Source organism: Protopterus annectens, chromosome 2.part0, assembly GCF_019279795.1.
Source record: "Protopterus annectens isolate FY-2018-M chromosome 2.part0, PAN1.0, whole genome shotgun sequence".
NCBI classification, from domain to species: Eukaryota; Metazoa; Chordata; order Ceratodontiformes; family Protopteridae; genus Protopterus; species Protopterus annectens.
In genome coordinates this window covers 66,587,333-66,603,865 of record NC_056728.1, presented here as the reverse complement: position 1 = coordinate 66,603,865, position 16,533 = coordinate 66,587,333, and positions in this window count along the sequence as shown.

The window sequence follows — 16,533 nt, the reverse complement described above, 5'->3', positions numbered from 1 at the left end:
GTGGGTTGTCCTGCCTCAGGCAGCCCTCGGTCGGCCGGATTCCAAAGTCTGGGTCCGACGTCGGCTGTCACATTTCTCTCCGACGTCAGTGCGGCTGGAGTACATAAGCATCAGCCGATGCCATGTTCTTCAGTCTTTCTTGCCGCGCGGTGCCCGAAGCAGAAGCGGTTCGCAAGTGCCGGTCGGTCAGCTCCTATACTCTTAGAATCCGAAGTCATCAAAAAAGCTAAGCACCCCGTTGGGGACCTTTTCTTGCCTCAGCCGATGTCAGAAATTACTGAAAAAGTTAATAATTGTCTGTCTTGTGGTAAACAAATACCTCATAAGGATTTCCACTCTTACTGTCTTCCTTGCCTTGGCCCAGACCACGACGTCTCGGCCTGTGTCGCCTGTGCTCGCTTCAACAGGCGCACTCTCAGCCGCCGGGCGGAGTTCGCTGAAGATTTTTTCGGTGAAAAATTTGCGTATACAATGCCGTCAGAGCTTCCGACATCGCAAACGCCCAAGAAACGAAAGGACCGGGACCGACATCCTCGGCCCGCGTCTACCACCGACTCCACGCCAAAACCTACCGCGAGTGCTCCGGTTCCCGCTGAGACTGTTTTTCCACCGCTCCGAACCGAAGACACCGCAATACCGACGACTCCGATACCAGATACCTCTCCGACGCCAGTTATAGATTTTCCTCCGGATACTGAAACCGAGGAAATGCCAGAGACCATTGCTGTAGATAAGGTCACTCCTGCACGTGGAGCTGCCAGGCCTCCTATGGCCATGTCTATTAAGGCCTACACTCGGGCTAAGGCAGCCAGTAAGACTAAGCACCTTACAGCAAAAACCTTGCCTCAAACTACTCCTGAGAAACAAATCATGTCTATGGCCGCAGACTTAATTTCCATGATTAGAGTTCACAGGCACATCCGGAGAGAGCATCCCAGCCTCCTCCAGATAAGAGGCCCCGGGTTGATCCCTCTGAACCTATCCCTACAGATCAAGACTCTGAGGACTCTATCCACTCCGAGGGACAGGAAGACCTCTTTCAGACCTATGAGGACTCTGATGCAGAGGATTCCATCCCTTCGGCCTCCCCTCCTGAGGATATTTCTTTTGGGGAAGTTCTGCATACCATGAGGGAACATTTCAAGTGGCAAGGCCAGGAATATTCTGATTCCAGAAAGCGCCTTCGAACCTTCCTTAAAAAGCCCCAGCACAGGCCCCTAGCTATTCCTCCTGTGCTTGATGTTTTGGATGATCAATATTCTGACTCCAGTGTTACCCCTGATTCCCTTCCTCCTGCACCACCCAAACCAGACAGATATTACAGGGTCCCAGACACACATTCCCATTTGTTCAGGGCCCATACTGTTGATTTAGAAACTATTTCTCAGGGACCTAAAGGTGTTTCAGCTTCCACTTCTAAAAATCCCTTGCCTTCCAACAGGGAAGCTAGGTCATTAGAGAGATGGGGGAAAAAGGTGTACACCTCCACCACTTTATCTATGAGAGCTTTGAATTGCCTTTTTCATATGTTACAATCTCAGGATTACCTGTTAGATGATTTACAGAAAAATTTGGCCTCTCCTGACCCTTTAGACAGGAAGTCTTTGCAGGAAGCTGTACATAACTCACAGCAAGTTAGCAATCACTTTCGGCAGTGTGGATATGATGCATTGGAAGCTTCATGTAGGGCAGCTATGACAGGGGCAGTCATTCGTAGACATGCATGGTTAAAAGAACAACCATTACCAGATCAGGTTAAGGCAAAACTTCTGGATGCACCCTTGGAAAAGAACAAGCTTTTTGGTGCTAATGCTAAAGAGGTGTTAAAGTCCATCGAGGAAAAAGCAAAATCAGTTCAGACGGTCAAAGATTTCCTCCAGGTTCAGCCCCCCAGATTCAGTAGGAATTGGCCTTCAAAGAACTGGTCCTTTCCTAACCCTGAAAAATTTCAAAGGGGGTAAAAACAGGCGTGGCCGAGGAAGAGGACAATACAGAGGTTCTTACAGGGGACGACAATGGCAGCCAGCAAACCAAAGAAGTGACACAGGGGTCTCCCCCACCCCTCAGACACAATCTCAATGACTTTCCTCTACAACCGCCAACCAAGGAGCAAACAGAGGCACCCTTGGGCGGAAAATTATCTCTGTTTTCAGACAATTGGCACAGATTGACAAAAGACAAATGGATTTTTGACATTATAGACCAAGGTTACAGGTTCCATTTTCACACCTTACCCAGAAAAAAGGGCATGCCAAACCTGCCACAAAACCAGAGGGCAGAGGCTATCAAGCAAATTTCTCTTCTGGCTCAGATAAAAGCAATAGAAAGAGTACCACAACAAGAACAAGGCCAGGGGTTCTACTCAAGGCTGTTCCTTGTGCCAAGAAAAGAAACACAATGGAGACCAGTACTGGATTTGTCCGCATTAAACACTTTTCTCATAGTACCAAAGTTCAAAATGCTGACTCTACAGCAACTCCTTCCCATGCTGGGCAAGGGGTCTTGGCTGATTACTCTGGACCTCAAGGAGGCATACCTGCATGTCCCTATCAGACACAGCTGCAGAAGATACCTCAGATTTCTTGCAGGGCCAGAGCATTATCAATTCTCAGCATTGCCATTTGGCTTATCTACTGCGCCCAGAGTATTCACAAAATGCCTGGCTTCAGTAATTGCTCATTGCAGGCTCCAGGGGATTCAAATTTACCCGTTCCTGGACGACTGCCTTATACAAGCGGACGACAAACTGATGTTGACAAAAAACCTGAACTATGTCATACAATTACTTCAGGCTCTGGGATACACAGTCAACTTTCAAAAGTCAAGACTTCAACCATCCCAGCAAATAATCTTCTTAGGAGCCAATCTGGACACAGCCTCTCAAATGGCTTACCTGACAGAAGACGAGCAAGAGAAGTTAACTCATTTCAAGGGTTTGGCAAAACTCACCCAGATGACTGCAAGGAGATTCCTACAGGCCCTGGGTTACATGGCATCCTGCATTCTCCTGGTTCCATTAGCAAGACTACACATGAGAAAACTTCAGTGGTACTTAAAAAGTCTATGGTCTCAGCACAACAACTTAGAGGCAACCATACCGCTCATTCCATGCCTACAAAAGGAATTCCTAGGGTGGGCCTCGGTAAGCCAGGCAAACACAGGTATGTCATTCAAAAAACCTCAGATAACACAGACAATGACCACAGACACCTCAGACATTGGATGGGGGGCGCATATGGAAGGCAGATGCATACAAGGACAATGGTCTCCAAAGGAAACACATCTGCATATAAACCAAAAAGAAATGCTGGCAGTAATGCATGCCATCGAGGCCTTTTGACAACAACTTCAACAAGGCCATTTACTGATACGGACAGACAACACCACTGTGATGTGGTACATAAACAAGCAAGGGGGCACCCATTCCTACCCCCTTTGCAGACTGACAATGAATCTTTGGGAAAAATCACTGAGCCTGAACATACACTTACAATCCCAGTTTGTTCCAGGCAAAGACAGTGTGCTGGCAGACAGCCTAAGCAGGAATTTCATAGATCCTCACGAGTGGAGCTTACACCCAAGGATCTTCACACAACTCACCTCGATATGGGGCAGGCCAGAAGTAGACCTATTTGCCTCTCACCTCAACCATCATCTGCAAAAATTCTGTTCAAGGACATACCATCCATACGCTTGGAAAATGGATGCTCTTTCATTCAACTGGAACTCCCTAAAAATATATGCATTCCCACCTCTGCCACTGATGACCACAGTGCTACTGAAGATCAAAGCAGAGAGACCCAAAGGGATCCTAATAGCTCCAGACTGGCCAAGACAACACTGGTACCCGCTACTATGGAGCATATGTCACAACAAGAAGTGGGTCCTTCCCCAATGGCCCCTACTTTTGACTCAGCACAACTTCAAAACAGTGCATCCAAACCTTCAGACACTGCAGCTAACAGCCTGGGAGATTCCATGAATAACCTCAATCTTTCTCTCTCCAAGGAAGTCCAGTGGATACTAACAGAAGCTCGAAGACCATCCACCAGAAAGGTTTATTTGGCAAAATCGAGGAGATTCAGCATTTGGAGCACCAGCAAGGGTCATGATGCATCACTATTGAACATCCCACTCATCCTGGAATATTTGGCAGATATGCTTCAGAATGGACTCTCATATTCTTCCATAAAGATACATGCTTCAGCTATCTCAGCTAGATATAACACTGATCCACCTGTGTTTTCACATCCTTTGCTAAGGCAGTTCCTTAGGGGAATCAAGAACATTAAGCCACCAAGAAGGGCTCCAGTGCCAGCTTGGGACCTCAACTTTGTTCTAGAGAAACTAACTCTACCTCCTTTTGAACCAGCAGCTTCAGTGGACTTACAATTCCTCTCATGGAAAACAGCTTTCCTGTTGGCAATTACCTCAGCAAGAAGGGTTTCGGAACTACAGGCCCTAATGGCAATACCACCATTCATAATCTTTCACCGAGACAGAGTCTCCTTAAGAACCAACCCTACTTTTATGCCAAAGGTGGTATCTAGGGTTTCTTTAAATCAAGCTATTCATCTACCCACTTTCTTCCCCAATCCTGAAAACAAAGGGGAAAAACTGTTACACACCTTGGACATTCACAGACAACTTCGCTACTACCTGGATAGAACCAAGACCAGTAGGAAGTCTTATCAACTTTTTGTAGCTTACGCCCCTGGAGTACAAGGAAAAGCAATTTCAAAACAGACTGTTTCAAAATGGATTGGACATTGCATCAGATTTTGTTATTCCTTCCATGGGAAGACTGTTCCAGCCAATGTCAGACCACACTCCACCAGAGCTACAGCCACCTCTACAGCATTTTTAAGAGGGGTGCCTACAAATGACATTCTAGAAGCTGCTACATGGAGCTCCGTGCATACATTCTCCAAACACTACAATCTCCCTCTATACTCCAGATCCAGAGCAGGCTTTGCTTCGGCAGTCCTGCAGGGTTTGATTGCCACACCATCTCTTTCCTAGAGCATTCCTCCTCCCCCAGCTAAGCTATGGTATTCTACCCACATGTTATGACTGCAGTTGCATTCTTGAAGGACATAGTACAGTTTTGTACCTACCATAAATGTAGATGTCCGATAGATATGCAACTGCAGTCGGATTTTCCCTCCCTCCATACCCCTCTATGCCTTGGGTCCACTCCTATCCCTGTTCCTCTTAGCTGGAGATATCTGTTATGGTGTATCTGTTTATTGCTTATTTATTTGTCTGTAATCCTGTTTTTCTCCTTCCAAATTGATTACAGCCTTCCTTGGAGGGCACCTGGCATCTGGGGCAAGAAACACTGAAGAAAATGGCGTCTGCTGATGCTTATGTACTCCAGCCGCACTGACGTCGGAGAGAAATGCGACATCAGCCGACGTCGGACCCAGACTTTGGAATCCGGCCGACCGAGGGCTGCCTGAGGCAGGACAACCCACATGATGTCCTTCAAGGATGCATCTGCAGTCCTTACAAATGGGTTGTCCTGTCGTCAGGCAGCCCTTTGGTCGGCCGGATTCCAAAGTCTGGGTCTGGCCTCGGCTGATGTCGCACTTCACCCGACGTCATAGCTGCAGTTCTTCGGGTATAAAGGTATCAGCCGACGCCATTTTCCTCAGTCTTTCTTGCTGCGTGGCGCCCGAAGCAGAAGCTGTTCGCAAGTGCCGGTCGGTCAGAACCAGAGATTACTACTACCAAGACTTCTAAAAGCTAAGTACCCGCTAGGGACTCTTTCTTGCCTCAGCCGATGTCAGAAAAAGTGAATAACTGTTTAACTTGTGGGAAACAAATACCTCATAAAGATTTCCACTCTTACTGCCTACCTTGTTTAGGCCCAGACCACGACGTAGTAGCTTGTCTAGCCTGTGCTTCTTTCAACCGACGGACGCTTAGACGTTGGTCGGAATTTGCTGAGGAGTTTTCGCCCGCTTTTGCTTACAATATGCCGTCGGAAACTCCGACTTCGCAATTAACTAAAAAGCGCAAGGAAAAGGACCGACACTCGCGGTCCGCGGTTTCGGCCGAAACCGCGGTTGTCAACCGCGAGTGTCTCGGTTTCGGCTGAAACAGAGTCCACGGTTCTTCCTTCGGCCGCAAGCTTACCGCCTACCGAGGCCTCATCCAGCATGGCTGAATCTGCTACTGAAATCCCACCTGCTCTTGCAGGTTCACAGGATTTATCTGATACTATACCTTTAGATGGGTTCCTATCACTTCATCGAACTGTGTATTCACCGACACTCACCTCTTCGACACCAATCCATCGACGTCCATATCATCAACAATTCCGGTAAGCGATCTTCCCCCTCACAGGACCCATGGTAGCGCTTTAAAGGTAAATTATACGGAACCACGTAAACCCTGATCGGTGTTACACAGGAAGAAGCGCTACCATGTGTCCTGTGAGGGGGAAGATCGCTTACTGGAATTGTCGATGATATGGACGTCGATGGATTGGTGTCGAAGAGGTGAGTGTCTGTGAATACACACAGTTCGATGAAGTGATAGGAACCCCTTTAGATATATCTACTCCTGCACGTGGAGCTGCTAGGCCCCCTGCATCCATGTCGATTAAGGCTTTTGCCAGGGCTAAAGCAGCAAAATCTACCAAAACTGTGCCTGCTAAGACCCCCTCTCACAGGCCTAGCTCTAGTTCTCAAATGCTTAGTCTAGCAGAGGATCTCATTTCTTTGATCCGGGGATCCCAACCTCACCCTGACAGGGCCTCTCACCCACCTCCAGAGAAGAGGCCTAGAGCAGAGCCCCCTGAGCCAGTCTCTTCAGATTACTCCTCTGATGATTCAGATAATGCAAACCCTCCAGAGGGCCCTTACTCTCCTTATGAGGACTCTGATGCAGAAGACTCCATTCCTTCTGCCTCTCCGCCTGAGGAATTTTCTTTTGGGGAAACCTTGCATGCTATGAGGGAACAATTTCAATGGCAGGGCCAGGATTTTTCAGACTCTAGGAAAAGGCTTAGGACCTTTTTGCATTTGCCACAGCATAGGCCTTTAGCCATTCCTCCAGTACTTACTGTTGTGGATGATGCATTTAATGATGCTTGTACTGCTCCTGATTCTCTTCCTCCGGCCCCTGCTAAGCCCGACTGGTACTACAGGGTTCCGGACACACATTATCATTTGTATAAGGCTCCTTTTGCAGATCCTGAAACTATCTCCCAGGGACCCAAGGCTGTAGCAGCTACCTCTGCCAAAAAACCCCTCCCCTCTGAAAGGGAATCTAGGGCCTTAGAGAGATTGGGTAAAAAATTTACACTTCTGCTACTCTTTCGGCTAGGGCCTTAAACTGTCAATTCCACATGATTCAGTATCAGGAATTTGTTAGATCAGTTAACTAAAAAACTGTCCTCGTCTGAACCATTAGACAAAAAATATGTTCAGGAAATGGTACATAACATTCAGCAGGTCAGTAATCATTCCTTAAAATGCGGCTATGATGCACTGGAGGCTTCCTTTAGATCAGCTATGACTGGTACAGTGATCAGAAGACATGCATGGTTAAAGGAGCAGACCTTACCAGACCATGTTAAATCAAAGCTCCTAGATGCTCCCATGGATAAGCTCAATTTGTTTGGCTCCCCTGCACAGCAGGTGCTTAAGAAGGTGGAAGAGAAAGCAAAATCTGTCCAGACAGTCAAGGATTTCTTACAGGTCCAGCCTCCAAGGTTTAGTAGGAACTGGCCTTCCAAGAATTGGTCCTTTCCAGACACCTCCAGAGCTCAGAGAGGCAGGAATAGGCCCAAGAGGCAGGGGTCAATCCAGAGGTGCCTACAGGGACGTCAGTGGCAGACTAACAACCAGCGAAGTACTGCCACAGATCCAGCCACCACCACTTCAACAGGACAATCACAGTGACTTGGCTCTGAGACCGCCTACCAGGGAACAACTAGAAGCACCCTTAGGCGGAAAGCTAGCCTTATTTTCAGTAAACTGGCATCACATCACAGGAGACAAATGGATTTTACAGACAATAGACCAAGGTTACAGGTTTCACTTCCATACTCTACCAAGGAAGAGAGGAATGCCAAACCTACCTCCAAATCAGAAGACAAAAGCTCTAGAACAAATACACCACTTACTAAGGATGAGAGCTATAGAAAGGGTACCGGCTATGGAACAAGGGCAAGGATTTTACTCCAGACTTTTCCTGGTGCCAAGAAAAGAAAGCCAATGGAGACCTATTCTCGACCTGTCCGCTCTAAACACATACCTCATTGTTCCAAAATTCAAAATGCTGACCCTACAGCAGCTTCTTCCCATGCTGGGCAAGGAGTCTTGGCTGGTAACTCTAGATCTCAAGGAGGCATACCTGCACGTCCCCATACGACCAAATTGCAGAAGATACCTCAGATTTCTTGCAGGATCAGAGCATTATCAATTCTCAGCATTGCCCTTTGGCTTATCTACTGCACCCAGAGTATTCACGAAATGCCTGGCATCAGTAATTGCTCATTGCAGGCTTCAGGGAATTCAAATTTACCCTTACTTGAACGACTGCCTGTTACAAGCGGACAACAAAAACAAATTAATAAAAGATTTGAAAAAGGTCATTCATCTATTACAAGCCCTGGGATACACAGTCAATATAAAAAAGTCAAGGCTGATACCATCCCAAAGGATAACTTTCTTGGGTGCAGAGCTGGACACATCAAATCAAATGGCATACCTCACAGCAGAAAAACAGAAGCACCTTCCTCTCTATTTCATGGCATTAACAGAGCAGAACCAGCTAACAGCAAGGAAAGTCCTGCAGGCCCTGGGTTACATGGCATCCTGCATAATATTGATTCCACATGCCAGACTACATATGAGGAAGTTACAGTGGTACCTAAGGAATTTATGGTCTCAGCACAAGCACAGCCTAGAAACCCAAATTCCAATAATTCCGTGCCTGAAGCAAGAATTCCAATGGTGGGCTCAGGCCTGTCAATCGAACAAAGGGCTGCCCTTCCACAACACTCAACCAAGCCAGACTATCACAACGGACGCCTCAGACCTCGGTTGGGGGGCACACATGCTGGACAAGTGCATACAAGGCTTATGGACTCAAGACCAGCTGAACCTACACATAAATCAAAAGGAGATGCTGGCAGTAAAACTGGACATTCAGACCATTTCTTCGACAGGGTCAATTGCTGATAAGGACGGACAACACCACAGTTATGTGGTACAGCAACAAACAGGGAGGCACACATTCATACCCTCTATGCCGGATGGCAATGGACCTCTGGAATGTGGCCCTGAGCTTCAACATTCAGTTACAAGCAATATTTGTACCAGGAAAAGAAAATGTACTGGCAGACATCCTAAGCAGAACTACCACGGATGCCCACGAATGGATGCTGCATCCAGACATCTTCAACTCCATTACAGGGAAATGCGGACTACCAGAAATAGACTTATTCGCATCCCCACACAACCACCAATTGAAAAAATTCTGCACGAGGGCATACCACCCACTTGCTTGGAAGGTGGACTCCCTATCTTTCAGTTGGAAAACCTGACAGCATATGCATTCCCACCTCTTCCTTTGATGCACAAGGTGCTATTGAAGATCAAAGAAGACCGTCCAAGGATCATCCTGATAGCTCCAGACTGGCCGAGGCAGCATTGGTACCCATTACTGAGGAGCAAGTCTCGGGAACAAATATGGCCTCTGCCCCTAGTTCCCTTACTGTTAACACAGAACAACTTCAAAACCCTGCATCCAAACCTAAAAACACTGCAGCTGACTGCCTGGAACATTACATAAGACAAAATAACCCAGAATTATCTCAAAGGGTTAAAGACATTATCTTGGAGGCTCGCAGGCCTTCAACAAGGAAAACTTATTCAGCAAAATGGAAAAGATATCTCATTTGGAGTGCAGCAAAAGGAGAAAATGTGTCACTGGTAAACATAGCTAACATCCTGGAATACTTGGCAGAGCTTTTCCGTAATGGCCTGTCCTATTCTTCCATTAAGATTCATGCATCAGCTATTTCAGCAGAATACAACATAGACCCTACAGTTTTCTCACATCCTCTACTCAGGCAGTTTCTGAGAGGAATTAAAAATGTAAAACCACCAAGGAAGCCACCACTGCCCCCATGGGACTTGAACTTTGTGCTAGAAAAGTTGACACTCCCTCCTTTCGAGCCAGCAGCAACAGCAGAATTACAGTACTTATCATGGAAAACTGCTTTCCTGCTTGCAATCACTTCAGCAAGAAGGGTTTCTGAACTACAGGCATTAATGGCAGTACAACCCTTCCTTATCTTTCATCAAGGTAGAGTGTCCATGAGAACTAATCCTACTTTTATGCCAAAGGTGGTCTCCAGGGTATCTTTAAACCAAGCTATCCACCTGCCTACATTCTTCCCCAACCCACAGAACAGGGGAGAAAGACTATTACATACCTTGGATGTACATAGGCAATTGCGCTACTACCTGGACAGGACCAAGAGCAATAGAAAAACTGACCAGCTACTGGTAGCATATGCAACAGGAATGGAAGGAAAAGCAACTTCAAAACAGACAATCTCTAAGTGGATAGGAAATTGCATTAGATTTTGTTACTCTTACCATGGAAAGACAACTCCAGAAAACATCAGACCTCACTCCACAAGGGCTACAGCCACTACTACAGCTTTTTACGAGGAGTGGCTACCAAAGACATTTTAGAGGCTGCTACTTGGAGCTCCGTGCATACATTTGCCAAGCATTATAATCTACCCTTATACTCCAGATCCCGAGCAGGCTTTGCCACTGCTGTTTTGCAAGGGATCTTAACTACACCATAATCTTATTATGCCTCCTCCCCCAGTTTGGCTATGGTATTCTACCCATTTGTAAGGACTGCAGATGCATCCTTGAAGGACATAGTACAGTTTTGTACCTACCATAAATGTAGATGTCCGAGAGGTATGCATCTGCATTCAGGATTACCCTCCCTCCTTCCCTCTGTGGTACTCCTAGGGTATTTGCCCATCTTGTAGCTAGCTGGGGAATCTATTATGGTGTATTTGTTTGTATATATGTACATACATGCTTATTTTTGTTTGCTCTCTACTGTTTGGAACCATTTGCATTCATCCAAATTTAGCCTTCCTAGAGGGCACCTGGCATCTGGGGCAAGAAACACTGAGGAAAATGGCGTCGGCTGATACCTTTATACCCGAAGAACTGCAGCTATGACGTCGGGTGAAGTGCGACATCAGCCGAGGCCAGACCCAGACTTTGGAATCCGGCCGACCGAAGGGCTGCCTGACGACAGGACAACCCATTTGTAAGGACTGCAGATGCATACCTCTCGGACATCTACATTTATGGTAGGTACAAAACTGTACTTTATGACTGCAGTTGCATATCTATCGGACATCTACATTTATGGTAGGTACAAAACTGTACTTTTCAGCTCTCATGGACATGAAAGCTATTCAAGAGGTACCTGCGAAAGAACAGGGTCAAGGTTTTTATTCCAGACTATTCCTGGTACCAAGGAAGGGCAAAGATTGGAGACCTATTTTGGACTTATCCAGCCTAAACACATATTTACTCGTACCAAAATTCAAGATGCTCACATTACAGCAGCTTCTTCCCATGCTGGGCAAGGAGTCTTGGCTGGTAACATTGGACCTCAAGGAGGCATACCTGCATGTCCCTAGCAGACAAGATTGCAGAAGATACCTCCGATTTCTTGCAGGTTCAACCCATTATCAATTCTCTGCATTGCCCTTTGGCTTATCTACTGCGCCCAGAGTGTTTATGAAATGCCTGGCATCAGTAATTGCCTTCTGCAGACTTCAAGGGATACAAATATACCCATATCTGGACGACTGCCTGAGCCAAGCGGACAGCAAGCACATACTTCCGAAACACCTGGCGTTTGTAATAAAATTGTTGAACTTTCTGGGATACACAGTCAGTCAACAAAAAGAAATCAAAACTAATACCCTCTCAAGCAATAATTTTCCTGGGTGCCAGCTTGAACACGCACACCCAGATGGCCTACCTCACGCCAGAGAAGCAAGGTCAACTATCTCAATACTTCAGAAAAATGGCAACCTTCACCAGGCTGACTGCAAGGAAAGTCCTGCAGGCTCTGGGATTCATGGCATCTTGCATCCTGCTGATCCCATGTGCAAAGCTGCATATGAGGAAACTTCAATGGTACCTAAAAAACTTATGGTCTCAACACAGCCACAGTTTGGAAACAATTATACCACTCATTCCATGTCTTCAAAAAATATTTCTGTGGTGGGCTCAAGCATGCCAAAGAAACATAGGTCTCCCCTTCTGCATGCCTCAAGCGAATCATATCATCACAACAGACGCCTCGGGCTACGCCTGGGGGGCGCACATGACAGATCAGTGCATTCAGGGCAAATGGTCCCAAAAAGAGAAGCACCTACACATCAATCAAAAGGAAATTCTAGCAGTACAAAATGCTATTATGGCCTTCAAAGACCTACTGCATCCAGGCCAGCTGTTGATAAAGACAGACAACACCACAGTGATGTGGTACATAAACAAACGGGGAGGAACTCATTCATACCCCCTGTGCAGACTAGCCATGTCCCTTTGGAACACGGCTCTGGAATTGCAAATCCAACTTCAAGCACAATTCCTGCCAGGGAAGGAAAACACGTTGGCAGACAACCTAAGCAGAAATATGACAGATCCACATGAATGGAAGTTGCATCCTCACATTTTTGCACAGATAATTCAGGCATGGGGACAGCCAGACATAGATCTCTTTGCTACCCACAGAAATTACCAACTGAAAAAATTTTGCTCATGGACCTATCATCCACAGGCCTGGAAAGTGGATGCACTTTCTTTCAATTGGACAACATTGACAGTCTATGCCTTTCCACCTCTTCCTCTGCTGCCCAAAGTTCTATTAAAAGCCAGAGCAGAGAGGCCAAAGATGATTCTCATTGCTCCAGACTGGCCAAGACAACACTGGTATCCACTCCTGAAGAGCCTGACTCATTCCCCACCATGGATCCTGCCTCTAGTGCCTCTTCTTTTGACCCAGCACAACTTCAAAACTCTTCACAGTCAGCTGAAAACACTCAATCTAGCTGCATGGAGGATCCCTTGATTTCCCAACAGACCCTCCTCTCCAAGGAGGTGCAGGATGTCATCTTGGAGGCCAGAAGACCTTCTACTAGAAAAGCCTGCTCCGCCAAATGGAAACTGTTTTGTGCCTGGAATCAGAAAAAGGGCCAGAACCCTTGGATACTAAATTTACCTCAAATATTACAGTACCTAGCTGAGATGTTAAACAGTGGACTTTCCTTCTCCTCCATCAAGATCCATGCTTCAGCCGTTTCTGCACAATACAGCATCGATCCTCCTTTATTCTCTCATCCTGTCTTAAGGCAGTTCCTCAGAGGGGCTAAGAATATAAAACCCCCAAGGAAACCACCAGTACCTGCTTGGGACCTCAACTTAATTTTAGAAAAACTGACTCTGCCTCCATTTGAGCCAGCTGCTTCAACAGAACTGCAATATTTGTCATGGAAAACAGCCTTCCTTCTGGCTATCACCTCAGCACGCAGGGTTTCAGAACTACAGGCCCTCGTGGCTGTGCAACCTTTCATCATTTTCCATCTGGACAGAGTTTCCTTACGAACCAACCCTTCCTTTATGCCAAAGGTAGTATCCAGTGTAGCCTTGAATCAGACTATCCACTTACCTTCCTTTTATCCTAACCCACAAAACAAAGGGGAAAGACTACTACATTCCTTGGACATTCACAGACAACTTCGTTGTTATTTGGACAGGACAAAGCCATTCAGAAAATCAGAGCAACTCTTTGTGTCCTATGCTACAGGTGCTCAAGGAAAGGCCATCTGCAAACAGACAATCTCAAAATGGATAGCCCACTGCATACGCTTTTGTTACTCATTTCATGGAAAAACTGTACCTACAAGCATCAGATCTCACTCCACAAGGGCCACAGCTACCTCTGCAGCTTTCCTCAGGGGGGTTCCTACCAAGGACATTTTGGAAGCAGCCACTTGAAGTTCTGTGCACACTTTCTCCAAGCACTACCACCTTCCACTTTACTCTAAATCTAGAGCGGGCTTTGCCACAGCAGTCTTGCAGGGCATCCTTGCTCCTCCTAGTTCCACTTAGTGCCTGCCACCCCTTTTTAGCTTTGGGATTCTACCCATCTGTTATGACTGCAGCTGTATGCACGATGAACATAGTACAGTTTTGTACCTACCATAAATGTAGATGTTAGAGTGCTTGTACAGCTGCAGTCCAGGTTTCCCTCCCTCCATCCTCTCTTGGGACAGGCCTTATGACAAACACCTCCTCATACAACCTGATTGGGGTATTCTTTTATGGTGTATTTGCTTGCAAACTACTGTTTTTTGATTATATTACATTGCATTTTTACATAAGTTTATGTTTTGCCTTCCTTCTGGGAGCACCTGACATCTGGGGCAAGAAAAACGGAAGAAAATGGCGTTGGCTGGTTCTTTTATACCCCTGCCGCACTGACGTCAGGGAAGAAGCGACGACAACTGACGCCGGACCTAGACTTTGGAATTCGGCCGATCGAGGACCCGCATGACGGCAGGATAACCCATCTGTTATGACTGCAGCTGTATAAGCACTCGAACATCTACATTTATAGTAGGTACAAAACTGTACTTTTTCCCCTCTTGTGGGAGTGGTGACCAGTTGTTCCATAGCATTTGAGTTTATAAATTCTAGGAACCGTTGGGCGAGGGTGTTTTGGCTCGAGTAGTTTTCCCAATCAATGTTTGGGTAGTTAAAGTCACCCAATATAATGGTGTTTGGAGAGACCTTCATATTCTCCAGTGTTCTCAGGAAAGCCGAGTGAGGTTCCTGTGTTTGGGAGGGTGGTCTGGAACAGGCTACAAACTGAAAGGTAGTTTTGCCCACTGTTAGCTGCACATGGATGGTCTCCAATGCTTCGTGCAGTGCCACTAACCTGGAGGTGTGGATATCTTTGATAAATATGGATACTCCCCCTTCTTTTGTGGTTCAGTCCGAGTTTTGACCCAGCAGAACAAAGGGGACAAGGTTTTTATTCCAGACTGTTTCTGGTACCCAGAAAAGAAAACTCTTGGCGCCCTATCCTGGATCTGTCTATTCTCAACACCTTTCTGGTGGTTCCAAAATTCAAAATGCTGACTCTCCAACAGCTGCTTCCTGTGCCTAGCCAAAGACTCCTGGCTAGCCACCCTAGACTTAAAAGAAGCTTATCTGCACATCCCCATAAGGGAATCTTGAAGGAAATACTTACGTTTCAGAGCAGGCTGTATGCACCATCAGTTCTCTGCTCTTCCCTTTGGCTTATCAACTACAGACCCTGAACCTAGCAGCCTGGCTCTTCCCCTGAACTCATCACCAGCAACCCTCAGTAAACAGGTGCTGGATGTCATCCTTGAGGCAAGGAGGCCTAGTACTAGAAAATCCTATTTGGAAAAGTGGAAAATATATTTTTCCGGCAGCCAGTCTCGGGGGAAAGGACACAACTGTGTCCAGCTTACATCATATACTAGATTACGTAACAGAAATGCTCCACAAAGGCCTATCCTTCTTTTCAATTAAGATTCCTGCCTCTGCCATTTCAGCTCATTATAATACTGAGCCACCCCTCTTCTCTCATCCTCTGGTCTAACAGTTCCTGAGAGGAGCCAAAAATTTAAGACCCCCCCCCCCCCCCCCCCCCCAGGAGAGCGCCCACTCCAGCCTGGGACCTTAACTTTGTGTTAGAAAAGCTCACGCTTTTGCCCTTTGAACCTGCTGCTTCAGCAGAGTTAAAATTCCTTTCATGGAAAACAGCTTTACTTCTAGCCATCACTTCAGCAAGAAGAGTGTCTGAATTGCAGGCCCTTTTGGCCGTGGAACCTTTCATTATCTTCCATGCGGACAGGGTTTCTCTCAGGACTAACCCATCATGTATGCCCAAGGTGGTATCTAGTGTGGCTTTAAACCAATCCATTCATTTGCCAACTTTTTTCCCTAATCCTCAGAATAAAGGGAAAAGGATCCTACACTCCCTGGGAGTGCACATGCAGCTTAGGTTTTGTCTGGACAGAACAAAGCCTTTCAGAAAATCTGACTAGCTGCTAGTCAGCTTTGCTGCAGGGCCAGAGGGCAGTGCCATTTCAAAGAAAACCATTTCTAAATGGATAGCACACTGCATCCATTTCTGCTACAAACACCATGGGAAACCTACTCCACAGGGGATCAGAACACATTCCACTAGGGCTACATCAACCTCTACAGCATTTTTCAGGGGAGTCCCTACTAGGGACATCCTGGAAGCTGCAACCTAGAGCTCTGTTCACACTTTCACCAAGCATTACCACTTGCCTATCTTTTCGAAGTCCAGAGCTGGATTTGCCACAACAGTCTTACAGGGCCTGCTTGCCAGCCCTAATGCTTCTTAACTATCTCCACCCATCCTCAGCTTTGGGAATCAACCCAAATGTGATGACTG